Below are 11,491 nucleotides of genomic sequence, written 5' to 3'. Positions count from 1 at the left end.
CGTTAGTAACGACGATCCTTGCTTCCGCGTCGTCGTGCGTTTGCCAGCTCCAGCAGGACCTTGCTCAGTTGGTTGTAAACATTGGGCCTGCGAAAACCCTGTCGTGCTTGGCTGGATGGCCCACGGCTAGAACCTGACCTAACAAAATTAATAAATTTAACGGCAAGCAGTGAGCTGCCCTTAGAGTTTAGGTGAAGTTTGCTGCTGTTGAGGCAAGAATTGTCAATTATTGAATTGTCAATGAACGTGAAGTTGTTACTTTCCGACAAAGATTTCAAACTTTCGTTAGCATCATGCAATTTTGCACTTAAATCTAAATCTTCTCTATGAGTAAGTGCAGAGACTGCTATTCTTGAATTCGGAAATTTTAACTTCACTGACTTTGCGAGATCTACAATCTTTTCCGCACATCTTTGAGCGGAATCTGTTGGAAGGTTATTTGTACCCGCGTGAACAATTACATTGGCTGGATCACCATTGACATTAATAGACATAACCTCTTCGGATATCTGATCTGCTGTTTTCCCCGGATACGTGAACTTACGGACCGGTTTCTTTGAAAGCCTTTTTGGATCTATGTTCTTAATGATAGAATCTCCAATTATAATTATAGGTTTTTTGTAGTCGCTGTTTTGTGGACTTGCATTCCTCTCCTGGTCATTTGCATCCTGAGGACTCAAGGCTGGCGAGGCAGTCTGATGTGAACTTTGCTCGCGATGATCAGATTCAGCTTCTCGTTGTCTATCCGTTGTTGTTGATGTTGTTGTGGTTGCTGAAAAGGAGTATGTAGATTTTTCTTGCGCACTTGCATCAGTGGAAACAGCAGTTAGCACCTTTTTCTGGTCTGAATCCCTATGAGCTTCCAATTCCTTTGTTAGTAGATGAATGGAGGTAATGAGACTCTTTTGTTCTTCTTCGGCCAATCGAAGTTTGTTAGCGTAGTCTTTGTTCACTTGAAGATGGTGTTGTTTTTCTTCTCTTTCGAGATGCAAATTGTTTGAAAGTTTTTCGTTCAACTCTCGTTGATGGCGAAGTTCGTTATTAATGACTGCATCAGGGTGTGAACAGACATCGGCATCAATGCAACTTTCTTTGGAAATAAAATCGGCAACTTGCTCTTTTAAATCGCGTATATCCTTTCTAAGGAGCAGAATCATTTCTATCAAATCACTACAATTATTACAACAGCGGCTGGGATCTTTTGCGACAGCGGGTTCAAGTTCAATGACTTCTTCGCCACTTTGCTTCTCGCTTTCCGGCCAAGGAACCTCGTCGGGTAGTTTCTCGGGTAATTTCTCTCTAGCCAGATCAATTAAGTTTAATTTCAACTGCTCTGCGTTCTCTTTACCTTGAATCTGGAGAGTTTTTGCTTTGGTATAAAAGTTGCAAGTGATGTGTCCAGCTTTAAGCACCGAACAGGTTCCATTATCCTGAACTTGAAAGTCGCTGCTATCGATTCCTAATTTTGACGATAAAAGGTCGAGTAAATCTTCCTTTGTGCCAAGCCATTTAAGCTGTTTCTTTGAAGCATTGTAGGTTAGAAGACCAGAAGCCATAGAGACAAAATATGGAGAATAATTGAAAAAGTATGAGGAGCTTGCTAAAACACGTCTTAACTCTTCGAGACTTCGCTCCCCCAGCGGGCGTTTTGACTGACTTTGAAGGCAGTGTATTTCTATGCCGAAAGTAAATGTTTTGAGCAAGAGCCGATACAACGTAGATTTGATTACTTTGTGGTGTACTATATTTCGTTTGGCTAAACCAGCCTTGTTCACGTACAATGAGAATTTACAAACCTCATCGTCTGAATCGAGCTCAAGCTTGAGATAGTAATCCAGTCACTTCGAGCGATCGCCAGTTTTGTTAGTACAACTGGAGGCCAAATGACCATATTCCCAGCACTAAAACAAAAGGAGACCATAAGGAATAAGATTGAAAGACAAAAAATGAATAAACAAAATGGTAAACAAAAAATTGTCTGCCTGTTATAGCGTACTGGAGCGAGAGTGACAAACAGCATACATTAGCAAACATATATAGCTACATAGGACAATAGATAATGAACTAACACCAATAAGGGGTGATAATACCAACATGCCCAAGGAATAACACGTAGAAAGTCATTATCTCCTTTACTTCGTGCCGGAGATAATTTGCGTTGTAATGGCGGACAGGAACAGGAACATTCCAGTTAAAATAAAAGGCTAAAAACTTGGGTCACTTAGTGTTTAGTTAACAAAGTTTTGAAATCGAACAAAAAAAAAGTAAAATAGATTAATGTCTTATCATAGTAGCACTTTAAATTGTCGGAGGATCACTTCTACCTTTTGTAGATTACCTCTATAAGCTAAACTAAGCCAAGAGCTCATTACTAGGAACTTACAGCTTCATAGCATTTGTGGAACTGGATTTTACAGACCGAGTTACTTTTAGATTGATTTTTTCCGCGAAACCAGACTCTTTTTTTTTAAGCTAATCACAAGCCTTGCATGAGAAATTATTATTTATGGCAATCCTATACACCCTTTTAATACGTCTAATATATGCCGTTTTCCGCTAATGACGTCAGACTCATGCTTTTAAAATTTATTCAGAAATGTACAAAGGCTTCAAACAAGAAAAGAAATCGGAAAAGTTTTAGGCCTTTGAACATTTCTAAATAAAATTTGAAAGCAAGAGTTCGACGTCATTAGCGGAAAACGGCATATATTAGACTTAATAAAAGGGTGTATGGTGCAATACGTTTTGGGGGGTTCTTTGCATAAAATAATGTAACTTATTAGCTCTTGGGACTGTATCGTGCTTCATTCAACTGGATTCTAAAGTATTTTGGCATTTTTGGTCACTCGTGCAAGCCAAATCTTATTTAATAACGCGCCTTATAAGCTCAACAATAAAAAAAATATATTAAAAAAAATAAAAAATAAAAAAACCATTACTGAATTGATATCAAGATAACATCACCCATAACAGTCACTATTAGTATTCACTGGAAAGTATCGAGTGTTGCAAACCCACTTCTGCCCCATATACTACTCAGGTCACCGAAGTGATGGCTAACGTACAGTACGTTCAGCAGATATATGAGTTCATGTATCATGCTGGCCTGGGGCGCTACGTAACAGCCATGAATGGAGCCCAGCAAGTATGTATTTAGACCTCTCTGAAGAAAATTTTGGCCAAAATAGAATTCGACCCAGGTCTTTGATGCTCGTCGATAGTTCTGAGAAGAAATCGCAATGAGTCGCAAAATACTGCGATGGCGAAGCTTTGCCATTCATTCTCATTTCAAATTATACAACGCCATTTCAACGGCACGGAGTAAAAATTACTGGCAAGCAGAATAAAACTGCAACAGTAATAAGTTTTCTTTCGTAAACCAAGACAAACAAGGCTGATTGAACGGCGAGGGAATATATTATCGAAAACCAATATTTTGGAAGCACTGCCTTTCTTGATCAAGGTTTACAGGCAGTGACTGTGGTTAACAGAGACGTCACAATATGCAGCAACATAGCGTGCATAAATATAGTAGTTAAGAATAAAAGTATAACGGACTTAGCGGATAAAATACAATAATAGCGATATTTCGTGTTTACAAACATTGATGTCACATTTCCTTTGATATTCAAATTTACCAACCACGGAACAAAAGAAGTCATTGTTTCAACAGCCAATTATGTTCTGGTTGGCATATTAACAACAATAGGTGACGTAACGAGAAACGTCGCTCTAATAGAATTGGAAAAAAACGGAATTAATATAAATTTGATGATGAAATATGTAGGGAATTGTTATAGACGGTTTTCAAAGCCATCACTACGGTCATTTTGGGGTACCAGAAAAATAGACATTCTCTCAGTTGGGAATTGAACTCTGAAATGTTTTGTGTTGTCTGGTGCACCAAAATGGCTGTCAAGTCACGTGAGTGAAAACCATCTATAGGGAAATCTTTGTTTACGTTAGCATTCAGGTATCGCTTCCCAATCAGAGTACTGAATATTAAAAGTGCATTGCATAATGAGCTATCACAGTTTTCCTCGAGCTTCGCTCTCGGAAAACTGTTCGCTTCTCGGAACAGATAATGTCCGCGGACAAATATCCGAGCATATTTTCGCGCCAAATGAAGGCTATTGTTTATTTATGCAACAATTGACATTTAGGTACTCTTGGAGTTTGTCGCTTTGGGCTGTCATTGCAAGAATTTTAGGCGTAATAATGCACGATTTAATTAACTTTTAACTCACCAGAGAGCTTCGTGGCAAAACTGGATGGTAAAATAGGTATCCATATTTCTGAAAAGTTATCATTTATTTATTTCTACAGATCAGTGATCAAGCGTTGTTAAGTAAAAGTACTAAATTTAACAGACATTGCTCAAATCATTTGAAGTATTAGTTTTAAGACCAAATAAGACTTTGACAATATGAAATCGAAAGCCATCCCGATCAGTATTTGAAAGTTCAAGGGGGATATGGTTACTCCACAAAACGAAGAATTACAATCCACGATTATAAGAAGTTTTTTCGGCACAACTCGAATTTCATTATATATTCTGCATACAAATCTATTGTACTATGCTCTTTGCCGCTTATCAACTCTCTGAATTGAAAGAGCAAATTTAAATGTGCTGTGTCTCGAAATTTAGGCAAATTCAGCGACTTGGTGCTTGCAACCAAATCAAGAGACTAAAAACTTTGAAGGAAGGTTTAAATAAAAATCAAATATAAAAGGAGGTAGGGATGGGCAAAACTGTTGCACATCTCATTGATTTTAAAAAATACAGGTATCAGAATACTGCAAGTCTGGCAACAATTGAAATTTAGATCGATACTCTTCGAGTTTTTCGCTTTCTGCTGTCATGGTTTGTCATTGCCGGAATTCATTTAATGGACTTTTAACTTACTAGAGATTTTCTTGGCTAAACTGGATAGTAAATATAATTAACTACAACTGTGCAAAGTTATTTTTTCTTTCTACAGTTCAGTGATCAAGCGTTGTTAAGTAAAAGTACTAGATTTAAAAGGAACTTCTCGAATAATTCGAATCGTTTTTGTCCGTTTTAATTAAGACCTAATAACTAAAGACTTTAAAAATATGAAATCGAAAGCCATTTCGATCAGTCTTTGAAAGTAGTCAATTTTCAAGGGGGGGGGGGGAGGGGATTATGGTTACTCCGAAAAAGGAGAATTACAAACCACATATATAATAGTCGTATAAACATAACAACTTTGTTTAATTTTCCAGACATTTTTCGACGGTACATTTGTCATCTTCAGTGTTACATATTTTGAAATCGCCGTTGAATTTAAAGCGCGCGCGATCTTACAAACTTCGTTACATTGCGTTGTCAATATTGCGTATTAAATCAAAACAGAACAAAACAAAAATTTAAATGAGTGACGCTTAGTTCCTTACAGGGAGAGAGTCAGGTTAATGTGTTTCACCTGCTGGTTGATATCGGGCTTCTTCCATTTTATATACATGGATTCCTTAAGCTTCACTTGGTACTTAGTGGCTGCAGAGTCCAGGATCTCGAAGCAATCCGGTGTGCAGGATGCCTTACAAAACTCTGAACCCTGCAGATGTTCAAAAACGTTCGAAGATCTGTCTGAAAGTAAGTGCTTGCGCACTCGTGTGGAGAAGTGTCGGCTGGTTTCACCAACATAACAAGCATTACAACTTGCACACGAAAATTTATAGACCACACGCGTGCGAAGCCCTACAGGGACAGCATCTTTCACATTAAAAAGATTCCTGACTTTGAAAGTAGTGAAGACTAACCTTATATCAATAGGTTTACATAACCGATTGGCAAGTTTGCGTATACTCCTCTGTGCCGGACTGAGAAGTGCCCAACGTAAGGGATTTTAAAGAAAAACTTAGGTGTTTTCTGGGGCTCGATTCCTGAATGAGACTGTGTTTTCCCTCCCTTGACTGCTGTCTGAATATATTTAGAAATATATTTGTTGATAAGGTTCTCAGGGAAGAGATTCCTCCGCAGAATGACAGACAATTTTCCTAGATGTTCTAATCAATGACACTGACCCGCACCAAAGTGTAACCACTGTTTACCGGAAAAAGACTTTCACAAGTTTGCTCACCAGTTATCTGAGTTTTTGCCCCTTTACCTACAAATTGGGGATAATCAAAAACTTGATTGATAGAACTTTTAAAATAAACAACACTTGGATGGGGTTCCATACTGACCTTCAAAAATTGTCAAATTTTTGTTTTGTTCTGTTTTGATTTAATACGCAATATTGACAACGCAATGTAACGAAGTTTGTAAGATCGCGCGCGCTTTAAATTCAACGGCGATTTCAAAATATGTAACACTGAAGATGACGGATGTACCGTCGAAATATGTCTGGAAAATTAAAGAAAGTTGTTATGTTTATACGACTATCTATATTGTTGCTGCTATCTAGACATATATAATAATTTTTTTGAGCACGATTCGAATGTATTATATATTCTTGATGTATTCAAATCTATTGTAGAATTCTCTTTGCCGCAAAACAAACTTATAAACTCTCCGCTGTGTTTCGAGAGTTAGGCAAATTCAGCGACTTGGAACTGGAACTCGCAACCAAATCAAGCGAGGCAGAAAATAAGTGCTTAAAACTTTATGGGAAGGTTTGAATAAAGTGACATCAAACTCAAATGGATACTGGGATGGGCGAAACTAAAGAAGATTAATAAAATGCACTGGAATTTTGGGTATTTGAAAACTGTTCCGCTCAACAGGTTTTCAAAGTTCAGAAAGTTAATCACTCTGGTTTGAAATTTAAATTATCTATGCTCGACACACATTTTACCACAAAGCTTTGAGTTGAATTGTTTGAAAGCAATTTTTGGGTTACATTGGGTAGGGCCGGGTAATTGGTAAAACCACACAAAATCAAATGCACTGCCATGATAAATGCCTTTAATTTCATTTCCTCTGGGTCTAACTCAATTATCAAATGTGAATTATTGACGGGTGTCAAGTGCAATCCGAGAGTGATTTTTTTCTTTCTTTTTTTTTTTTTTTTTTTTTGCGCGGGTTTTTGGTTCAGTGGTTTTTGTAAGCTGTTTTCGTTCAGTTTCTTCGATGGTTCTGCAGGTTTTGGCAACATATGAGAGAGAGATAAGTACAAATATTAAATACCGTTGAGTTTTCGTGGAGACAGCCCTTTGTTTCCGCGCGCAAAGTGCATTTAAAAATGGCTGTTTTTATACTACAGACGTATAATGCACGTTTCAGCGCCCAGCCCGGGGGGCCGATCCCCGGGCACCCAGGGGCTTGCAAAGGCTGCCCTCAAAACATTCTCCAAAGGTTTTGATATTTTCCTCTGATCATCCTAGTACTCGGGAAGTTACCCTGCGAACAGTTGGTTTCTCCTACGCTTCCCGAGAGAGAAACCACTGCGAGCAACCGTTTGATTTTTCATCGAGGATGTGCGAAGTACGTCACAATCCACGTGATGTATTTGACATCACTTCGTCTCATTTCGCGGGAAATCACTACAAAGCAGGCTCGCCCAAACGCAGCAGTTAATACGTAGCTTAGCGCACTCGCAAGCACCAAAACAAGTGTACTAACTCGTTTTACCGGTTCAAATTTAATTTATTCGTCCTTGGCGCTGGACGGCGGCTCACTCAAAGAAACGGTTGCTCGCAGTGGTTTCTCTCTCTCGGGAAGCGTAGGAGAAACAAACTGCTCGCAGGATATCGAGAAGTCAGAAACAACTTCAAAATAAATTTTAAACAGCAGTTTATTGCTAAAATTGAATTCCTCAATTTATGTCTTTAACAGCTTCTTAAACACAACTTAACCCTTAAAGCCTCATCATGCTACAAATAAAAAGGAAGTTCCCGTTTTGATATGAAAAAACATAAACAGTCTCATGTTAGGTATACCCCTAAACTAAAGTGTAATGTCCCATTACAAATTTACATTGCAACCAAATGTATGAGGAAGAAGGTTTAAGAGTTGTGGAGATGGTTAAAACTCATTGTTGACATCCTAGGTAAGCTATATATATAAACACTTGTTCTTTTTAATAGGAACATATTTAAAACAACGAAATTTTATATACGTTTGACCTGCTACAAATGTATGAGTTCATATAAATGTCTTTTATAGCACTTTCGTCAGAGATCGCTAAGGAAATAGGAAGCAAAATACCTGTTTTCTTCAAACTTTTTCGCGTACTCTTTCCCGCGTTCGTTGTCAAACCCGGATTCCTTGAAGAATTCTATTCAATCCATGATCTGTGGAACAGAACGTTTTATAAATACATCGTGTACCAACTGCATGTGTTGTCACAACTTGCTCAATTCTATAGGTTCTCAAAAACACTATATCAGAAAAGTTTTAATCTTAAAATAGTTTTCAAGAAATGTTATTTGTTTCCTCCAGTTTTCAGTGGAGGATGGATGAAGTATATTTGCAAATTTGAATGATAATAAAATTTACTCACCTCAGAAAAACAAAGACTTTCGAAATGCAGTCGAGCGCTCACCCGATGAATTTTCCGCCGAACCTCGTGAAAGCAGACGATGTGCAAATCCCGTGCGTGGTTCCCCGGGGGTTTTGCCACGCCACGGAATAATTACCGCTGGACCTCGTGACAGCAGAGCATTAGCAAATCCCGTGGGTAGATCCCCGGGAGTTTTGCCAAAAAGGGAAAGCACTCTAATGCCCCTGTGTCCTGGGAAATTTTTTTTGCTGCAAATCTCCTACCAAGCCCGTGGGCTTCCCTGGGGTTGTCCGCTAAAGATGCTAGTTTTTTTGTTATAGTTTTAGCCCTGTCAAGACAGAAAAGACATTCCCAGCACCCATCTGAGGTAAGTTTATTATTGTTTTTTTCCTCGTGGATTGCATCGATCAGCCAATGACCGAATTATATAATTAAACCAACGGCACTGTAATCTTTTAACAACGATGATTTTTGTGCCATGTACTAAAACCCGAAACGAAACCACCGAAACGCCGAAACGAAACCAGCGAAATAATCGAAACATCTATTAAAACTTGAACAAAACCATCGAAACAGACTCATATTAAACACCACCGAGGCTCGACGTCCGGATGGATTGTCGCTTCGAGCTTTCTATCTCAGCTGTTCTTTATTCACAATCTTTGCAGATTCCCTCAGCACAAACAAAGAGTGAAACCAAAAAATTGCCTTATTTTTTTTATTATTTTTCCTCCTATATCTCAAATTAACTATGTCATGCTTGCATGTGAAGTGTCTGCCCTTGAGCACACAAAGACCAAACACAACAGCACTTTCGCGCACCGGTGGCTCAGTGGTTGAGCAATGGGCTCTGACCCGGGAGGTCGCATCGAACCCTGGCCGGATCAACACTTAGGGTCTTAAAATAACTGAAGAGAAAGTGCTGCCTTTGTAGTTTCATCTGCGAATGGTTAGACATTCAAGTCTTCTCGGATAAGGACTATAAACCGTAGACCACGTCTCACAAATATCTTCTAGCATGTTCATAAGCTCCCTATGGGATGTTAAAAGATCCACACACTATTCGAGAAGAGTAGGGGATGAAGTCCCCGGTGTCGTGGCTGTTCCGTTCTCAGTCTCCAGGAGAAGTGGCCGGCTTGGCGGTGATGTCTCTAAAAAGGCTTGTGGTGTATGAGGCTACCTAAGCAGAAACAGGCATAAGTCAAAAAGGGACTTTGCCGAGAGTTAGAATAACGAAGGCTTTCTGATTCCTGAAAATTTGAAGGGTTTGGCGTAAAAACGACGTTGGAAACAGTGGAAAAAACCAAGACAACAAACAAAACTACGAGGCAACAAAGTTATAATGAAAAGAATGTTGACGCAATTTTATGGAAACGTATTTGCATTTTGAAGAGATAGTTTATGGTGGAAACTGAATCTGTTGCTATTTCGATTGTTTTGTTTTTTCGATGGTTCCAGTGGTTTCGTTTAGGTGTTTCGATGGTTTTGGCGGTTTTGGTGGTTTCGTTCCCGCGGTTTCGTTGCGGTGTTTCGGGTTTTAGAACATGCCGATTTTTGCCACACTTCATACAGTCTTAATCAATGTGGAATGCGAAAAAGCACTGTTAATGCCATAACGATATTCCACTGACTGTAAATTCCCGATGAAAATATAAACCTCTGGTTCTTTCTTATAAATTATTTTTCGGGTAACGATTTTCTTACGCGTGCGTAATAGTTCATTTGAAATTGTTTTTCATTATTTCTCTCTTTTAGTTTGTTCTAATCGATTTTTCGTTTACCTCTCAATTTAATTCTTTTTAATCGATTGTAAGCCATTATATTTCTTTAAGTTTTTCAAGTTTTCCAAAAAAAATCTTACTTAAAAGGAGATATTTCAAAGAAGGAGTGGAACACGAGGCTTTCCAGGCGACTGCCAAATCCATTTAGCCATTATGATCAGGGAAACATTAATGGTATACATTTGTTTATAGAAACGTTTTCATACGACTGGAAATGATTGAGGCAGCGGCTGAGCAATGTTGGCCAAAATCAATCGATCGAAAGATGTTCGAGAAGGTTAGAAGTTAAGACTGTAAGCGACCAATCCCATTTTGTCGATCTAAACTTGTTACCAATGCGACCTCAGTCCAGGGGCGTTTTCCATTTACAAAAAATTTCCGGAAATTTCGGTGGAAATTTCCATCGGGTGAAAACGTGTTCCCTTTAACTCAGGTCCGTTCGCCGCCCAGTGATTGCGATTTTACGCGACAAAATTTAAAAATGTGGCAGTGAATAGCCTGGAAGTGGTAAGACCTTTCAAAAATTGTAAATGGAACACACATTTCCATCGGAAAGTTTCCAACGGGAAAACAGGACTACCTTTTCAGAAGTTCCGTTTATTCCGGAAATTTTCCAGTGGAACGAACCAAAAACGTGTGTTCCAATTACATCGCAACCGGAATTTCCGGAATTTCTTGGTAAATGGAAAACGCCCCAGGTGTCTCTTCTTCCCGTTCGTTTTAACTTTCGTCGTCTAGCGAGAACTTGGGACCCCTTTGAACAGTTTAACGTGGAGCTTTCAGCATTTTCATTAAGCATTTTGTTTGCAGATCACGGTAACTCTTAAGTTGGAATGGAATGCCACGATAGTGGGGAAATCTATCCCCGCCGGTTTTACAACAAAAGTAACCAACGGTACTGTTCTTATTGACGTACTGAACAAAGCGGCAGACGGTGGGAATCAAGGATCTTTCAACAAATACGACAGCACATATTACAAGGGAATGGGCTATGGGATCACCGCTATGAATGGTATTAAGCAGGGCCATGGTACATAGTGGGCAATTATTGATGGAAAGACTGGTGAACGCACTCCATGTGGGATAAGCTCTTACGTTCCAGCTAGTAATTCCATCACAGTTTTCCGCTTCACACAAACCTTTGGCCACAGTGGCCCAGTAAGTGGGTATTGTAAGACAGCAGCTCCTTCGTCTAACCAGGTCAGTCAACTTCTTGTCAACAATCAAGCCCGGTCCAAGGAT

The sequence above is a fragment of the Montipora capricornis genome, chromosome 6 (assembly GCF_036669925.1).
Source record: "Montipora capricornis isolate CH-2021 chromosome 6, ASM3666992v2, whole genome shotgun sequence".
In the NCBI taxonomy this organism is placed as follows: domain Eukaryota; kingdom Metazoa; phylum Cnidaria; class Anthozoa; order Scleractinia; family Acroporidae; genus Montipora; species Montipora capricornis.
Note: the sequence above shows the minus strand (reverse complement) of the source record.